Raw genomic sequence first — 20,027 nt, 5'->3', positions numbered from 1 at the left:
GGTAATTTAACATGACCTTCTACTTAACCTGCACATCTTTGGACAATGGGAGGAAACCAGAGCACCAGAGGAAAAGCCATGCAGACATAAAGAGATGGTGTTTTTATGTACACTCAAAAATACAAGGTTAGAATGAGATGGTAGAAATGGAAACATACGTGAGTAACAAAATTGAATCAGAGTAAAAGAAAAAGCATTTAATTACACAAAGATGTCAGATGTCTGGACAGAAAATAATGAGTAATAAAGAATGACTAAAGGATTGAGAAAGGTGGAGAAATTAGAATACATGAGAAAGCTAGCTAAAATATGACAGATCATAAACATTTATGCATGTATTTAACAAGAAAAAAGAAAATCAGTATTAATACTGGTTACAAGGACAACCTGTTAGAGAGCTTATCTGGACAATTAACAATAGAAAATAAAGGAAGGACAGATGTATTTTGTATCTATCTTCACTGAAAGGATACAAATAAGCACTGCTGCCTCACAGCGCCAGGTACCCAGGTTCGATTCCAGCCTCGGGCAACTGTCTGTGTGGAGTTTGCACATTCTCCCCGTGTCTGCAAGCGTTTCCTCCAGCTGCTCAGGTTTCCTCCCACAGTCCAAAGGTGTGCAGGTCAGGTGAATTGGTCATGTTACATTGCCCGTAGTGTTAGCTGCATTGGTCAGGGGTAAACATAGGGTAGGGAAATGGGTCTGGGTGAATTACTCTTCAGAGGGTCGGTGTGGACGTGTTGGGCCAAAAGGACTGTTTCCATACTGTAGGGAATCTAATCTAATCTAAAACAACTTCCAAGAACTCATTGTGAATTAGGAAGCAAAGGGAAGGAAATTAAAACAATTACATTCACCAGGCAAAAGATATTGAGAAGATTATTAGAACTAAAATCTAACAAGTCTCCAGGCCTCCATGGACTTCTCCCTTGGGCATTAAAAAAAGTGATTGCTGAAATAGGGTGAGATTTGCTCTTAATTTTCCTAAATTCCTGAGAGTCCCATCAGATTGGAAAATAGCAAATGCGACTCCTCAATCCAAGAAAGGGGAAGATAGAAAGCAGAAAAATACAGGCCAGTTAGATTAACATCTGTGATAAGGTGGCACAGTGGCAAGCTGTAGCCAGTGGACTATAACAGTGCTGGAATTTCAATTATTTAAAATTTATATGACTTGGATGAAGAAACTCAACGTTGAGTTGCTGATAATGCTGGTGATATAAAAATAGGTAGCAAAGTAAGTTGTGAAGAGGGGGCTAGGTGAAAGGGAGAAAATTGCAAGGTGGTGTCTAATGTGGGAAAATTACCAACGTGTCCACATTGGTAAGTGATGAGGCTGTGCAAATGAACTGTGCAAAAAAAATTTCGAGGGACTCTGTGCTCTGAAATAAATTGTTGCATACTCCAAACAAATTAGAAGAAAACTTGATCTCATTCTCTTCAACAGCTAGCTATTCTTCACTCTTTCTCAGGTCTAGCTCAACGGCTGCAACAGCCACAATTCACCACCCCTTTACGAGGTGTAGGTTAGCTTTTAGTGCAAGCTTGACTTAAATCATGCAAGTTATTTATGATATTGGGTGCCCCACTAATGTGTGGAACAAGTGAGCAGCACATGAGATGATTATAATGAGCTGGCATCAGTAAGTTGGCGTGCTGCATGCATTACATTGAATGACTCTGCGTCTATTTTTGAGACCAACGAATTGAATTTCCATCATGTATTCATGTAGGAACAGCATTGTATAGTTTCCACACTTTTATTTTAGAGATTGATTACTTTGTGCATTGTGCATCACTAGAAATATTACTGATAATATTCAAAGCCATTTCTTGCTGTCTTCAATGCAAGCAGGTGATTGAAGCTGGTGCTTAACCAGTTAAAGTAGCTCTGTCTCAAGCGGATGGTGGATTGAGCTATAAAGCCATAGAAGAGGGAAGGTGAGAAGAGCTGAGCTATTATTATTAAAATGCTGACATCAAAGAGTGAAACTAAGAAAGAAAAAAGTTTCAAAGGAATACTCCACATTCCAAATTATCAATAAAGTTTTTTTTAAAACATAACATTTCAAAGAGAAACACAATTTTCTTAATCGACAAAACAAACACAAAACCAAGATGTTAGCTGAAAAAACATGAAAATGCCTGCTGCACAAAAATGGCTTTGGTGAATGATCCACTCAACCTCACACTGTAATATGATGCCTTAGGTAAAATAAATCACTTCAACCTCCAGCTTCCTGTTTTTCCTAGCTCTTTTTATCTCTTACCAGCATACAACATGTTGGATCACTCCTTAGAAACTTAGATTCTCTGTCTGTTGATTTAAATCAGGCAAGCATGCGTTCTTAATTTCCCTGTATTTGCAGTCCCCAGACAATCCAATAGTCTCAGGTAAAGAACAAAAAAAACTTGACCCAGAGCTGTGCTGAACAGAAGCACAATTCTCAATGTACCAAGGACATTTGAAATTTAAATATCATGCTGATACAATGAGCTTTTGTGCACTCAGGATCAACTAAATTAAGGATTATTGTGAAAGTGTTTGTTTTTGCAATAGTCGATGCCTGCTACAAAAACACAACCAATACTCTGAGTTGAAATCCATTTTTAGGTTAGATTTCCTACAATATAGAAACAGGCCCTTTGGCCCAACAAGTCCTCACCGACCCTCCGAAGAGCAACCCACCCAGACCCCCACATTTACCTCTGACTAATGTGCCTAACACTATGGGCAATTTAGTGTGGCCAATTCACCCGACTTGGACATCTTTGGATTGTGGGAGGAAACCCACACAGACACAGGGAGAATGTGCAAACTCCATACAGACAGTCTTCTGAAGGTGGGAATTGAACCCTGGTCCCGTGAGGCTACAGTGCTAACCACCGTGCCATTACCTACCTAAATACAACAACATTCTGCCCCCCCTCCTCCTAAATTTACTACATTTGCTGAGCCCACAGAATCAAGATGTCGAGCGACAGGAAAAGGTGAGCCTGGCCCCCAAATATATAGCATGGCTTCATCCAACAGAATATGAACTCCAACAAGTCAGATTGTTTAAATTTAGTTTGAATGGTGCAACAGTTTTCAATCTGGTGATTGTGGTGCCTACATTACGAAGCTCTGTACTGCTGCTATTGAATAATTTTCTGCATTGTTTGCTATTGCCTTGGGCATTCTGTAGTATTGAGCAGGGTGCGCAATGGTGCACTTTCAAACAGATCACCACCAATTGACTCCCATCAAAACTATGTTAGCTTGCATGCATCGCCTCATCTAAAAAGAAAATGAAAAAAAAGCATCAGTTTCTAATTAACAATTACAACATAAAAACTAACTACGATAGATATTGCTGTTTATTTCCATTACATTTAATCAACATGTGGTAAATTAAAACCTTAATTATTTGAAACAAGATCAAACTGTCATAGGTTCTGCTTCATTTTCTATACTAAAATTGGTACTATAATTATTCTGCAATCCTGAAAATGATTGTTATTTAACATAATTTTGAAATCCAAAATACAAGCAGCATACATTGAACAGACAGTGCCTCTTAGTGACTAACTGAGGAACTACAAAGTTAAAAATCACACAACACCAGGTTATAGTCCAACAGGTTTAATTGGAAGCACTAGCTTTCGGAGCACTGCTCCTTCATCACAAGTACCCAGTGAAAGAGCAGCACTCTGAAAGCTAATGATTCCAATTAAACCTGTTGGAGTATAACCTGGTGTTGTGTGATTTTTTAACTTTGTACAGCCCAGTCCAACACCAGCATCTCCAAGTCATAACTGAGAAATTGTCTGTGTCGACACTATTGTATAGTTGTTAAAGTTATTACAGATCAATGGATTTGAAAGAGTGCTGTCTACTGTCATCAGAGATCGTGTTTCATTATTTCCAATTTCACTGTACCATAAATTATCTTGCATTATATAAGTAGTGAGGATCAACATTCAGATTTTGAGTACATATTATCTGAAATTCCAACATTTCCCACTCCTTTAAAACATGACTGTTTGGAGGATTGTTGAAAAAAAATTGTAATCAAAAAGGTAGATACTTCCGAGCTTTCCTGGGTTATCAAGAATATTAGTTCACTAGATGCACAGCACTGTTTCCAGATTAACATTAGCAAACTTCAAACAAAATAAAAAGCACACAAACCTTGACATTATATTGGGGATACTAAACTGTGAACAACCATTTCAATTTCCTTTCCCCAATATTTTAACAGATGAGTTGACTCATTTATTCTAAATAGTGCCCTGTTGTTTAACTGCAGGAGCACAGAGGATAGTAATTAAGAATAATTATGAGATAAAGGTATGGTGGGCTGAATCATCTTCTTCTGTGCCATAAACATATATATGAAAATTCTATGTATAAAGCAATGCTATCAAAAATACAGGTAATGTGGCAGTCATATAGAGCCTGATACATTTTATATATTATCCAGGATTTAAGTAGAATCCCACCATCTATACTTTGCTGCTTACTCTTACCAAACTTAAAAGCACTCAGTTATCAATTTCATTAAATGTTTACTCCAACTCTTAGAAACTGCACTTAAGTCCTTCTTTGTGCTGTCTCCATGGTTACTTTTGTTGATTCTTCCTTGAAAGTTTAATGAAATCCTGACCCTGTGACCCATTTATCTCTCTGTTCTTTTAATCTTTAGCGTTTATGTGATGGTGTTGTAATTCACAACCAAAATAAACATTATTCTTCATAAACAATAAGATATGATAGCCCTGCCTCTCAAATGACAACTAGTGAAGTAACATTTCTCACTTTTTTTCTCTCCTGTGAATTGTTTTGTCCCACTAAAGCTGAGTAACTTGGGTAACATATTCCTCTTAGACATATCTGATCCTCCACTGTGTTCATCTGCCTGACTTTGGGGAATTTAGCATATGTGAACAACAGACAGAAACATAAGTCCTGCACCATCCAATAGCATAGCTTCATCAGTCAAAACCACGATGCAGTACTTCATCTTGTTGGAAATAAGCATTTGCAACTTTTATGGCGCACAGAGTTTGAAGCTTTTATATCTTACTAATTATGAATATGCAAGACTCCATAATGTCTGAGGACAGAAACCCAAAATTAAAGTAAAAATTACCATCTGTGAGACTCAAATGACCTGCATGCTATCATAGAACATAGAACATAGAACAACACAGCGCAGAACAGGCCCTTCAGCTCTTGATGTTGCATCGACCTGAGAACTAATCTAAGCCCATCCCCCTACATTATCCCAACATCATCCATGTGCTTATCCAAGGATTGTTTTAATCTCACTAATGTTGCTGATTAATGCTCACTAATGTTCAATTTGAAACTATTCGCATTTCCAAAGCTGAGTAAATGTAAATCTGAAGTAACCTTGCTATTGAAAGTTCCTGGTGTAGCTCAAATAAAAATAATATATTGCCATATCTCAACATACAAGGGGTACAATTTTCTCCTACTGAGGTGACATGAAAAATAGTAAGCACTTAATTGGTCAGGAGCCCAAAATCATGGATGAGTTCAAATTCTTGCCATTAGGCTGCAAGAAACAGATTAGCAGGTATGTCTATCTCCTTATTATCTGCTTCCTAATTAAATTCTCCCCAAATGAGAACTTCAACAGCTCAAAATTTCAACAATAGAACCTGAGTGGGTATCGGTTGAGATCAATCTTCAGTCTTGAATTGTTATGTCAGCAACCCTCCTTTTTCTGCATATTGCTTCATATATAAGACCACGAGACATAGGAGTAGAAGTAGGCTATTCAGCTAATTGAGTGGCTTCCACCATTAAAAGAGATCATGTTTGATTTGATAATCCTCAACTCCGCTTTCCTCCCTCTTCCGCATAACTGTTGATTCCCGTTACTGAGTTGAAGTCAGCCTATCTCTGCCTCCAATATCCATAAAGACTCAACCTCTGCAGCCCTCTGTGGTAAAGAATTTCAGAGATAATCCTCTGAGAGAAGAAATTCCTCTTTGTCTCTGTCTTAAATGTGTGCCACTTTCCTCTGAGATTGTGCCTTCTGGCCCTACTCTCTCCCACAAGGAGAAATAATGTTTCTGCATCTACCCTGTTGAGTTCCCTAAGAATCTTAAAAGTTTTTCAATAAGGTCACCTCTCATTCTCCTACATTCCAATGCATACAAGACTAATCGTCTCAACCTTTCTTTATAGGACAGTCCCTTTGTATCTGCTATCAACCTAATGAGCCTTCTCTGGACCACTTCCAATGCCAGGATGTATGTCCTTGGCAGCCCAGAACTATTCACAGTATTTCAGCTATAATCTGGCTCCACTTCATCTCCCCCACTTCCCGCTCCTCTGGCCTTGAACCCCACCCCTCCAATCACCACCAGGACAGAATCCCACTGGTCCTCACCTACCACCCCACCAACCTCCAGATACAGCGTATCATCCTTCGTCATTTCCGCCACCTCCAAACAGACCCCACCACCAAGGATATATTTCCCTCCCCTCCACTATCAGCATTCCGGAAAGACCACTCCCACCGTGACTCCCTCGTCAGGTCCACACCCCCCACCAACCCAACCTCCACTCCCGGCACCTTCCCCTGCAACCGCAAGAAATGCAAAACTTGCGCCCACGCCTCCCCCCTCACTTCCCTCCAAAGCCCCAAGGGATCGTTCCATATCCATCACAAATTCATTTGCACCTCCACACACATCATTTACTGCATCCGTTGCACCCGATGTGGCCTCCTCTACATTGGGGAGACAGGCCGCCTCCTTGCGGAACATTTCAGAGAACACCTCTGGGACACCCGGACCAACGAACCCAACCGCCCCGTGGCTGAACACTTTAACTCCCCCTCCCGCTCCGCCAAGGACATGCAGGTCCTTGGCCTCCTCCATTGCCAGACCATGGCAACACGATGCCTGGAGGAAGAGTGCCTCATCTTCTGCCTAGGAACCCTCCAACCACAAGGGATGAATGCAGATTTCTCCAGCTTCCTCATTTCCCCTCCCCCCACCTTATCTCAGTCCCAACCCTCAGACTCAGCTCCGCCTTCTTGACCTGCAATCTTCTTCCCGACCTCTTCGCCCCCACTCTCACTCTGGCCTATCACCCTCACCTTAACCTCCTTCCACCATCGCATTCCCAACGCTCTTCCCCCAAGTCCCTCCTCCCTACCTTTTTTCTTAGTCTGCTTGGCACACCTTCCTCATTCCTGAAGAAGGGCTTATACCCGAAACGTTGATTCTCCTGCTCCTTGGATGCTGTCTGACCTGCTGCGCTTTTCCAGCAACATATTTTTCAGCTCCGATCTCCAGCAGCTGCAGTCCTCACTTTCTCCTATAATCTGGCTAATACCTTGTATAGTCAGAGCAAAACCTCCCTGTGTTTTTATACACCACTCCCTTTGAAATAAAGCCCAACATTCCATTTGCCTTCCCTATTACCTGCTGAACTTGGATACTAGCTTTTTATGATTCAGAGACAAGGACTCATAAATCCCTCTGTTCTGAAGCTTTCTGCAGTCTTTCTCCATTTAAATAATATTCAGCTCCTCTATTCTTCCTGCCAAAGTAGGTAACCTCACATTTCACCATGTTATGTTTGACTTACCAAGTGTTTGTCCACTTAGAATCATAGAATCCCTATGGTGTGAAAACAGGGCATTTCGCCCTATACATCCATACTGACCATTTGAGGAGAATCCCATCCAGACCCACCTGCCCACCCTATCCCTGTAACCCTGCATTTCCCATGGCTAATCCACCTAGCCTGCACATGCCTGGACACTATAGGCAATTTAGCATGACCAATTCACCTAACCTGCACATCTTTGGACTGTGGGAGGAAACTGAAGCACCCAGGCACAGGGAGAATGTGCAAAGTCCACACAGACATTTGTCCAAAGCTGGAATTGAACCAGGTCCCTGGCGCTGTGAGTCACCATGCCACCCCTTGCTTAACCACTGAGTCACCATGCCACCCCTTGCTTATCCTCTCTCCAGCCTCTGCAGCAGATGCTTCTGTCATCACTGGGAATAGTCTCTCTGAACTTTCCATTCGCACAAGCAGACAACAGCAACCCATCAGCCTCAGAATAACTGGTTGCTTGACATTGACCTGGTTCAGGCATAATTTGTTAGCCTAGATGCAGCGTGAGTGGACATGGGCAGACAGATTTAATTGGCTTACAGGTAGCTTCAGTGGACATAGGTACTTGTAACTTTAACACAGGTGGACAGCCAGGTATCCTGTGGCTTGCTGGTGTTCAGTACAAAGGGATGCCAAGAAGTTTGTGGCCCCAGGAAACAGTGAAAAGTAAACTTTCTAAAGGGAAGAGACATGATGCTGCGTTCATATCAGAGGTTGTGCAAATGCTAGCGGCTTTGTTGGTGAACACACTGCATGAGCTTGAAGAGAAGGGTGATGCAGGAAACTCGAAAAGACTACTGTTTAGTGGGGCAAGACTGAACTCCAGAGTGTCAAAGGGTACTGCCACAGTCAGGCCATTTCCAGTCTGACAGATTGATTGTGGTCACTTGGGCAGATGATACAACTCAAGTCCAGGGATCCATGGGGTGCAGTCCCAGGATTAGACCATGGCCAGTTGGGGGGGGGGGGGCGGGGGACATTGGGTCATTGGAACAGGAATATGATGAATAGGTATAAATCGTGGGTCACAGGCAGAGCCCCTAATGTGGCTCATATAAACTTAAAAACTCACCATATTGATCCGACAATCAAATTCCAGAACTCAATATTGTTCAAGTAATTCAAACATGCACACATAAAGACACATTACAGCTGCATTGCATCCATTGATTTCCAGCTTGTGATCTACCAGCTCAACAATATTGAATGCATCACAGCCTTATCCTCTCAAATGGCCAAGACATACATTTCTAAGGACGAAAGTGGGTACTGCAAATGCTGGAGATTAGAGTCAAGATTAGAGAATTGCTGGAAACCACAGCAGATCAGGCAGCATCCAAGGAGCAGGAAAATCAACGTTGCGGGCAAAAGCCCTTCATCAGGAATCTCGAAATGTTGATTTTCCTGCTCCTCGGATGCTGCCTGAGCTGCTGTGCCTTTCCAGCAATATTCTAATCTTGACCACATACTCCTAAGGATGTGAACTCTCCTCTTGCAGCCAGATCAACTGACAATAAACAGTCAGTCTACTCTTACTTTACTACTGAGGTGGAACTGGGGGAAGATTGAGGTATTTCCAGGGGGTCCTCCTGGTATAACGACAAAAGAAAATACAAAACTTGGTGGCCAACCTTACACATGTAAATGTTACAGCACTTAAAATTCTTTATCCACACAGTACACGGGTTCGGTAGCACTGGCTGAATGCTATCCTCTGTGAGGGCATGAAATTAAATTCATTGCAAAGGAAGTCATGGTTAGCTGTCTCCACTCTGTTTACTTTTATCAGAGAACTGCATGTACCTGACACAACCTGCTGAAGCAAATGTGAGTGTTCTTCTGGCAGTGCTGCCTCTGATATTGGCAAAGCACATAAGAAACCAGAGAGAAGAGGGTATGGAGGGTCTGTCACAGCCTACAGATGGAGGAGTAGGGCATCATCATTGGAAATACCTAAAATAAAGATACAATGACAAAAGATATTAAGGATTTCTAAAGCCATCATGTCATATTGATGCCAGCTGATAAACGAGGATTTAGGTTCCCAAAGACTGAGTGCCAATTCCATCCAAGATTACTGCTTTCTTTCATCAATTTATCTGTGGCTTATCTGACCGAAGAATGAGTAACTCTGTAGATCTCACAAACTTCCACTATTAAATGCTGATGCAATGTTCAAAAAAGGCCTCTTCTTCATCTGGTAAGCCTCTGATGTGGCTAGTCAAACAGCTAGGACATCAGGATTCTTAGCCATTGCAGTCATCCCACAGATCCAGTTTGATACATGGTATCCACATGATTTTTAAGAGAGTCCTACCACCAACTGTGTTTTCGAAAAGTTGATTCCACTCCCTTAATAATAAAATTGCAGCACAGCAATGGCAAGAGTGCTGAAACACTTCAACAAGGGACACTGCAAACACGCTGCGTATCTCCTGAAGGTGAGGTTTTAATGCTTGGTCTGCCTCACATCTTTCCAATGCTGGAACTTAACTGAGGTCCATAGGTACTACAGCAGACACTGTGACAATGACGATATATTTATAAAAGTTGGCTATTTACAGATTAATTGAGCATCCATCTTACTGATGTGCCTTCTGTGTGCTGACTCTGCTTCTATCCACAGAGGCTGCCAGACCTGCTGAGTTTCTCCAGCAATTTCTTTCGTGGTTTCCCGAATTCTTTACAATTCCAGATAGGCTAACAAAACCGGTTATGTTCCCAAGGGAGGAGTGATAAACCGTCTCCCCTTCTTAAGTTGGATTCAATTTGTTTGGTTATAAGTCCAATTTAGAAAAGGTCCTTTTCTTTGTGAATATCTTTTCCCAATCTGAATGTATTTACATTTTAAAAGTGACCAAATTAACCAGGCTTCCTTGAGTTAATGAAGGGGTGAGTTTATTAGCTAAATAAAAGACACGTACACACAGATTAGAAATGTGAATTTGAGTAAAAGGGTAACAGTTGAAAAGATATAGGAATTAGTCTCTGTTTTTCATAAGAAGTGGATGATTGATCTTTCCAGCCATTAAATTGGATGATATTGATTATGCTCATATTGATTATCCTGATATTGATGATGCTGATATTGGTAGTGAACCAGTTGGTTTCATGATTCTTTGCTCCGGAGTTTGCCGATAGATTTTTACTTTCTCAACGCTGACTTCACTGGCTCACCTAGCTTCCAGCAATCAGACAAAGAAAGGGCCTTCCTTTTATTTGCAGCAGACAGCTGCATCACGACTGTCCTCAAACCACGACCTTCAAAGCAAACTAGCATTTAGCCTACTAACATGCACAGATACCAGAGGTTGCAGTTGGTTTTTAATCAATGTTTTTGCATAATCCTGCAAGGGTCAACCACAAAACATGTCTGCAATTTGGGACATAATCTGCAAATAAGCTTTCTGCTGAGAGAGATAGCCAGTCCCTCATTATCTTGTCTGTTTAAATATCCCTGTTTGAAGTTTCCCTGACAATCTAAAAGTGTAATATTCCATAGATTAATGGTGGCACGGTGGCTTAGTGGTTAGCAATGCTGCCTCACAGTGCCAGGGACCTGGGTTCGATTCATGCTTCAGGCGACTGTGTAGAATTTGCACATTCTCCTTGTGTCTGTGTGGGTTTCCTCTGGGTACTGTGGTTTTCTCCCCAATCCAAAAAGATGTGCAGGTCAAGTGAATTGGCCATGCTAAATTGCCTATAGTGTAAGGTGCATTAGTCAGGGGTAAGTATAGGGTTGGGGAATGGGTCTGGGTGGGATACTCTTCAGTGGGCTTGTTGGGCAAAAGGGCCTGTTTCCATACTGTAAGGAATCTAATCTAATTGAACACAGGACTTTTCCAAACAGCCGGAGAATTTACAGTCAATGTTTGGCTGTAGGGTCTCTTTTAATGTTCAATTTGTAAGTAACAGAACGTCATCATGATATTCTGTCCTCCCTGTGTGTGTATGTCTACTGGCACCATCCTGTAATGGAATTGGGCATTTGGTGTGAGGTCACATTCCATTGCTCCCCTATCACCTTATCATTGATTTTAAGCATTCATAGCTATGGTGATGGAGTATAGTTCAGAGTCCAACAGCCACTGAATGTTCTGCTGGAACTGGGTCTTCAAGGCAACTGTCACCCTTTCCATAGGTGCTAGAGCCACCACATTAGTGAGTCTATGGACAGACTCCTCAATCTTTTGCTCCAGTCTACCACTGGCCTCTAGCACACCAGAGCTTCCCTCTGCCTTTCCAGTGTATTGCAGCTGACTGGAGAAAGATGGAGGAATCAGAATAAAGTGTGTCATTATGATCCAGGCTTCTTTGTGTTGGTATCTACAGTCAAGGAATAATTGGATGAAAACTGGAGCTCTCCAATGGCCTGGACACTCATGATGCTACCTTTGAGGGACAAGAGAAATCTGCACTTTGATCAATCAATTCCTCACTCAACTGCAGCAATGTGCTTTCCTGCTATTGGCCTATAAAGACATACAATATATGAGCAGAATTATGCTATTCAGCCCATTCGGTCTTTTGATCGTGGCTGATATGTTTCTCAACCCTATTCTCCTGTCTTCTTCCCATAACCTTTGATCCCCTTACCAATCAAGAACCTACCTATCTCTGTCTTAAATGTACTCAATGACTTGGCCTTTGCAACCTTTGTTGCAATGAGTTCTACAGATGAACTACCATCTGGCTGAAGAAATTTCTCCTCATCTCAATTCTAACGGTCATCCCTTCACTCTGAGGCTGTGTCCTCAGGTCCAAGTCTCTCCAAGTGGTGGATACATCTTCTCCACACCAACTCTATCAAAAGCCTCTCAGTATTCTGTAGCTTTCAATAAGATGTCCCCCCATCATCCTTCTAAAGTCCATTAAAGACTGATTCAGAGTTCTCTCAAATGTTCCTCTTATGTCAAGCCCTTCATCCCAGGGATCATTCATGTAAAACCCTTCTGGACCGCTCCAATGCCAGCATACCCTTCCTGAGATATGGGGTCCAAACCTGAAAACAGTATCTTGAACATGGTCTGACCAGAGCCTTATATAGCCTCAGCAGTACAGGTCTACTCTTGTATTCTAGCCCGCTTGAAAATGATTTGCCTTAACTGACAACTGAACTTGCACGTTAAGTGTAAGAGAATCCAGAACTTGGCCTCCTAAGTCCCTTTGTGCTTCAGATTTCTGAAGCTTTCTCCCCATTTAGAATACAGTCTACACCTCTATTCTTCCTACCAAAGTGCGTAACTCACACTTTCCCACATTGTATTCCATCTGTCACTTCTTCACCCATTCTATTCATCTCTACAAGTCCATCTGTACCCTCCCCATTCCTGCAACACAACCTGTCTCTCTTTGTGTCATAGGCAAACTTAGCAACAATGCCCTCACTTTCTTCATCCAGATCTTTAACGTATAACATGAATAGTTGTGGTCTCAACACGAACAACTGTGGAACTCCACTTGTCACCGGCTGCCAACCTGAAAAAGACTCTTTTATCCCCACTCTACCTTCAGCTAATCAGCCAATCTTCTATCTATGCCAGTACCTTGCCACTAACAACATGGACTCATATTTAGTAGCCTCCTATGTCACACCTCATCAAAGGCTTTCTGGAAATCCAAATAGATCATATCCATTGGCTCTCTTTTATCTAGCTAGCTCATTACCTCCTCAAAGAATTCTAACAAATTTGTCAGGCATGACCTCCCTTTGATGAAGCCATGCTGACTCAGCCCTATTTTACAATGCACTTTCTGCAATCTCATCCTTAATAATGGACTCCCAAATCTTCCCAATAACCGAGGTCAGGCTAACCAGTCTGCACTTTCCTGTCTTCTACCTCCCTCCCTTTTTAAACTAGGGTCTTACATTAGCCATTTTCCAATCTTCTGTGAACACATGACCACACCCCTCCCTGCCACCCACCCCATGCTCCCAGATCACCACCAATGCTCCATTATTCCTTCAGAGCTCTGGGTGTGGTTGTTGAGTGATACAGCACAGAAACAGACCCTTCAGTCCATCTCATCCATACCAAACAAGTTTCCCAAACTTAACTAGTCCCATTGACTGCATTTGGCCCATAATCCTCCAAACCTTTCCCTATTCATGTACCTGTCCAAACGTCTTTTAAATGTTGTAATTATACCTGCATTTACCACTTCTCTGGCAGTTCATTCCACATATGAACCACTCTCTGTGTGAAAAAGTTGCCCCTCAGCTCCCTTTTAAATCTTCCTCCTCTCACTTTAAAATATGCCCCCTAGTTTTGAACTCCCCTACCCTAGGGAAAAGATCTTTGCTATTCACCTTATCTATATCCTTCATGATTTTATACCAGGTAATTTATCCACCTTTGGTCCTTTCAGCCTCACCAGCTTCTTCTCCTTCATGATGGCCACTCCACTCACCTCTGCCCCCGACCCACTTGGAGTTCTGGAAAATTACTGGTGTCTTACATCATGAAGACTGATGCAAAAGTACCTATTCAGTTGTTCTGCCATTTCTTTGTTCCCTATTACTACTTCTCCAGCCCCGTTCTCCAACGGTCTAATATCCATCCTGCCCTTCTCTTACCTTTCATATCTCTGAAAAAAACTCTTGCAATTTTCTTTTACATTACTGACTAGCTTACCCTCAAATTTCATCTTCTTCCCCACCCCACCCCTTCACCCTCTCCCCTCATTGCTCTTTTTGTTGTCCTCTGGTGGGTTTTTTCAAAGGCTTCCCACAATGCTTCACCACATTGTATGCATTTTCTTTTGCTGTAATGCTTTCTCTGACCCACCCTCTCAGCCACAGTTGCCTCGTCCTCCCCTTCATATTTTTTTTCTTCTTTGGGCTGAATTTCTGCTGTGCCTCTCAAATTATCCCCAGAAACTCCTGCTATTGTTGTTCCAACGTCTTCCCTGCTTGGCTCCCCTTCCAAGCAACTCTGGCCAGTTCCTCCCTAATGTCTTTGTAGTTACCTTTACTCAATTGTAATACTTTTACATCTTATTCAAGCTTCTGTCTCCCAAACTGCAGGGTGAAATTGATCAGATTATGGCCAACGCCCCCAAGGGGATCTTCCCCTTAAGATCCCTAATCAAGTCTGTTGCATTAGACATCACCAAATGCAGAATTACCTCTTCTGGAATAGATTCTAACACAAGTTGCTCCAAATAGCTATATTGTGGACATTCCACTTGGAGTTCTGGAAAATTACTGGTGTCTTACATCATGAAGACTGATGCAAAAGTACCTATTCAGTTGTTCTGCCATTTCTTTGTTCCCTATTACTACTTCTCCAGCCCCGTTCTCCAACGGTCTAATGTCCATCCTGCCCTTCTCTTACCTTTCATATCTCTGAAAAAAACTCTTGCAATTTTCTTTTACATTACTGACTAGCTTACCCTCAAATTTCATCTTCTTCCCCACCCCACCCCTTCACCCTCTCCCCTCATTGCTCTTTTTGTTGTCCTCTGGTGGGTTTTTTCAAAGGCTTCCCACAATGCTTCACCACATTGTATGCATTTTCTTTTGCTGTAATGCTTTCTCTGACCCACCCTCTCAGCCACAGTTGCCTCGTCCTCCCCTTCATATTTTTTTTCTTCTTTGGGCTGAATTTCTGCTGTGCCTCTCAAATTATCCCCAGAAACTCCTGCTATTGTTGTTCCAACGTCTTCCCTGCTTGGCTCCCCTTCCAAGCAACTCTGGCCAGTTCCTCCCTAATGTCTTTGTAGTTACCTTTACTCAATTGTAATACTTTTACATCTTATTCAAGCTTCTGTCTCCCAAACTGCAGGGTGAAATTGATCAGATTATGGCCAACGCCCCCAAGGGGATCTTCCCCTTAAGATCCCTAATCAAGTCTGTTGCATTAGACATCACCAAATGCAGAATTACCTCTTCTGGAATAGATTCTAACACAAGTTGCTCCAAATAACTATATTGTGGACATTCCACAAATTCCTTTTCTTGGTATCTACTACCAACCTACCTTTCCCAGTCCAACTGCATGAAGAAGTCCCCTATGATTACCGTAACAGTGACTTTCTAAATTGCCTTTTCTATCTCCTGATGATACTTTCTTCCTCACATCCTTGCCCTTGGAGGCCTGTACATAGCTCCCATTAGAGTCTTTTTGCCTTTGCAGTTCCTCAACTCCACCTATACAGATTCTGTGCTTCCCAACTTTACATTACTTAGCGTCATAATTTAATTTCTTACTGACATGGCAACCCCAATACCCCTGCCCATCTGCCTCACCTGTCGATTGGATGAAAATCCTTGGATAATTAATTCCCAGCCCTGATCCCCTTGCAACCACATTTCTGCAATATCCACATCATACCTGCCAACTTCAATTGATGCAAAAAGTTCATTTATCTTGTTTCATATACTAAGTGCATTTAAGTATATGACACTCAGTCCTGTTTTGACTGCCCCCCTTCCCCTCATAGTTGTTTGCTCATCTGCTGTGCCTGAAGTTTCTGAATTCCTGGATCTTTTCATTTTCTCTGTCCTATTACTTGTTCTGGAAATTTTAGCAACCTCTGTGGAACACCACCAACCAATCCGCCCATCGCAATCTGCACCCATCCCAACACCCACCTCACAGCCCTCCTCACCCCAACCAGCAGGATTCAGATGGAACCCATCCCATCGGAACTGCTTCCTCCTTCCCCTGGTCCTGGTGCAATACCCCATCAATTCTAACCCATTTCTCCTATACCAATCTTTGAGCCATGCTCTTACCTCTTTAACCTGTGGACCTCTGGCTCTGGTAGTAATCCAGTGATAGTTACCCCTTTGGTTTTCCATTTTCATTTCACCCCAAGCTGCTCATACTCCCTCAGCAAAACCTCTTTCCTCCTTCTACCTATATCGTCAGTACCTACGTGGACAGCCACAACTGGATTTTTCCCCTCCCACTGAGATAGCCTGACCCCACACACCAGGTAGGAAACACAGCCTTCAGGACTCTTGATCCTGGTACAGAGAACAATGACTATTTCCCTGACTATACAATCCCCAACTGCAACTACATTTATCTTTCCTCCACCTTCTTGAATGACCCTCTGCACCATGGTGTTATGGTCAGTTTGCTTATCCTCCCTGCAGCCCCAACTCTTATCCAAACAGAGAGCAGTAATCTCAGGTAAACTCAACGGCTGTGTTTCCTTTACCCTAGATCCCTCTATCTGCCTCCCTCATGGTCACATCCTCCTATCCCTAACCACAGACCAATTTCAAGTTAATTTAAGGGGTGTGATTGCCTCCTGAAACACAGCATCTATGTAAAACTCCACCTTCCTGATATATCAGTGTTCTAAGCTCAGACAGTGGCTTGTCAACTCTGAGCCGGAGTTCCTCAAGCAACCAACACTTGCTACAGATGTGGTCACTATGAACCACAATGGGGTCCACTAGGTTCCACATCTTGCAGGTACAACACATTGCCTGGTCCTGCTTTTCTATTTTTAGTTAGTTGTTAATTTCATTTTTAAAAAGCTCCTATTGGTCTTTTAATTTGTAATTATTTTCTCTTTTTACCTTCAATCTGAAAATAAAATATAATAGACTATCAAATTAGTAGCCAATACCAATCAATGAACTTATCGTTTTCCTGTGATGACACACTCTCTTTTATGCTGGGCCCCAGGCTTCAATTTATCTCGGGCTATGTCTCACTCCTTCCTGACCATACACAGCTTACTGGTCTTGGCTAGGAGGGATCTATGGGTGTCATAAGAAGGAAGATGGAGAAAGGGGACAGAAAAGTGAGGATTTTGCTCACTGCACTTACACATCTGACTCCTTGCCCCTGCCCAAACCTCTTCAAAAGCCCAAGTGCTGTCCTCATCTCCTGATGACCAAGTCAGTTTCTGCACTGACCAGTGCAGATGGGACTGTCTTTGATACAACTTTGCAATCTCACAATCAGAGAAACATTGGTCACATTCATGTGAGTAGTCAGGACAGAGACAAGATTCTAGCTCAGCTCAAAATACTGGGGTATCACCACATAGTTGATGAAAGATGACAGATTCAGGTGCTTAATACAATGTTACATTGTCACATTTCTTATTTATGAACCAGTAATTATGCACAGTTCTGTTATTCGATTCTGACCATTCTTGCTTGCCACCAGGCAAATGGCCTTTGCCCCATTAAGGATGGTCAACCCATTAAAGATGAGCAATTGGTTTGAGAGAGGAATCGTTGACTGCAGATCTGCCTTGTGCTGGGGGTGGTCGGGTAGATCCTAGTTCAAAGTTTGTTGAAAAGGGTACAGTATGTCTACCAGTTGCAGCATTGCCCCATTTTAACTGAAGCCTGAATTAGACTGTTCCAGGCATTCTTAGTGGCTATATGTGCGGCTGCTGGTGTCCTTGCCTGTTACTTCAGTTGTTATCCTTCCCCTCTTCTGAAGAGGTTGAGCATTCATCACGTTCCTCCTCCTGGAGCTGTGTTCCTCACTGCTGTACAATGTTGTGTAAGCAACAGTAGAAAACACAACAAGCCATTGCTCATGAATAATCTGGGGCATCATCAGCTGTCCACCCAACTGAATCATAGGCATTCATTTATGATGTATTAGTTATAGACAGGCTAATTGAAAATTGGTGGTGTAGTGGACAGTGAAAATGATTAACTCTGAGTACAACAGGACCTTGATCAGATGGCTAAGGAATGGCAGATGAAGTTTAATTTTGATAAATGTGAGGTGTTGTATTTTGGCAAATCAGGGCAGGACTTATACACTTAATGGTAGAGCCTTGGGGAGTATTGGCAAGCAAAGGGATCTTGGGGTGTAGGTTCATAGTTCCTTGAAGGTGGTTTCACAGGTAGTCAGGATAATGAAGAAGGTGTCTGGTCTTGCCTTCATTGGTCAGTGCTTTGAACACAGGCGTTGGGAGATCATGTTGCAGCTGTACAGGACATTGGTGAGACTACTCTTGGAATACTTGGACAAAGTCTACAGGCACATTGCATTCAATTCTGTTCTCCCTGCTATAAAAAGATGTTGTTAAACTTGAAAGGGTGCAGAAAAGATTTTCAAGGATGTTTCCTGGGTTAGACGGTATGAGTTATAAGCTGAATAGACTGAGGCTATATTCCCTGGAGCATTGGAGTCTGAGGGGTGACCTTATCAAGATGTATAAAAGCATGAAGGACTTGGATAGGGTGAATAACCAAGGTCTTTTCCCCAGGGTAACGGAGTCCAAATCTAGAGGGCATAAGTTTAAGGTGAGAGGGGAAAAGATTTAAAAGGAACCTAAGGGGCAACTTGTGCATACAGAGAGTGGTGCGTATATGGAAATGAGCTGCCAGAGGAAGTGGTGGAGGCTGATACAATTACAACATTTAAAAGGCATCTGGATGGCTGCGTGAATAGCAAGAGTTTATAGGGATATGGGCCAAACACAGGAAAATGGGACTAGATTAATTTAGGATATTTGATCGGCAGGGACAAGTTGGACCAAAGCATTTGTTTCCATACTGTACAACTCTATGACTCCAAAATCCAAATTTCTAGAGTAAATTTCACCATCCAGACATTTTATTCTATTTATAACACAGCACTCTTTGCCCTGTTGTATATGATGCACTGTGAGTGTGTGCTGTCATTAGCACGCTCAAGGTCGTTTCGAGAGAAAACATAAATTAGATGTCGTAATGGATGGAAACAGACCATAGGGCTAATGTACAAAGTGCTCTATTTGCTTGCCAAGTGTCAATTTGTGAAAAAGGTTGATACATGCGCCCAAAATGATTTAGATTTTGTTTAATGTTTCATTTCTTAGCGCTAGGTCTTGTTGCCACTTGAACAGTGTGTATTTTTAAGTGAACTTGAGAAAGCCTGTCACCTGCTTAGCTGGCTTGCCTCAGGACAGTTTGGTGAGCGTCTTCTAGTCACCTGAAGCCTGGGGAGCTCCAGTCTGCTTGAGGTTACTTGCACAAATGCAGGTGAAACCTTCTTAGCTGGCCTTGAAAGAGGTGTTTTGTTTCCTGGCAGAGGTGATGTAACAGGTCACTTTTCGAGTGTCCTGAGATAACAATCCATGGGTAGCAGTCTGTTTCTCCTCTTCATTGGTGTGCAGTGGTATCACCTTCACCTTTTAAGCAGATCGGTTGCTACACTTCACTGCAGTCTACACATAATAGCTCACTAATGACAAAGTCTACAGGCTCATCATTTATACTGGGCGCAGCAGGAGCATGTTCCCCAACAGTTCAGCAAGCTTCATGTTGATTTGTCAAACCGGCTCAGTCAGGATAGCCTGGAGGAGGAGTTCATTGAGTGTATCCATGATAGTCATCTTGAACAGTATGTAATGAAACAAACAAGAGAGCAAGCTATCATTGATCTGGTCTTGTGTAATG

The sequence above is a fragment of the Chiloscyllium plagiosum genome, unplaced genomic scaffold (assembly GCF_037043375.1).
Source record: "Chiloscyllium plagiosum isolate Xiang-an unplaced genomic scaffold, Cpla_swu_hap1 HiC_scaffold_5, whole genome shotgun sequence".
NCBI classification, from domain to species: domain Eukaryota; kingdom Metazoa; phylum Chordata; class Chondrichthyes; order Orectolobiformes; family Hemiscylliidae; genus Chiloscyllium; species Chiloscyllium plagiosum.
Note: the sequence above shows the minus strand (reverse complement) of the source record.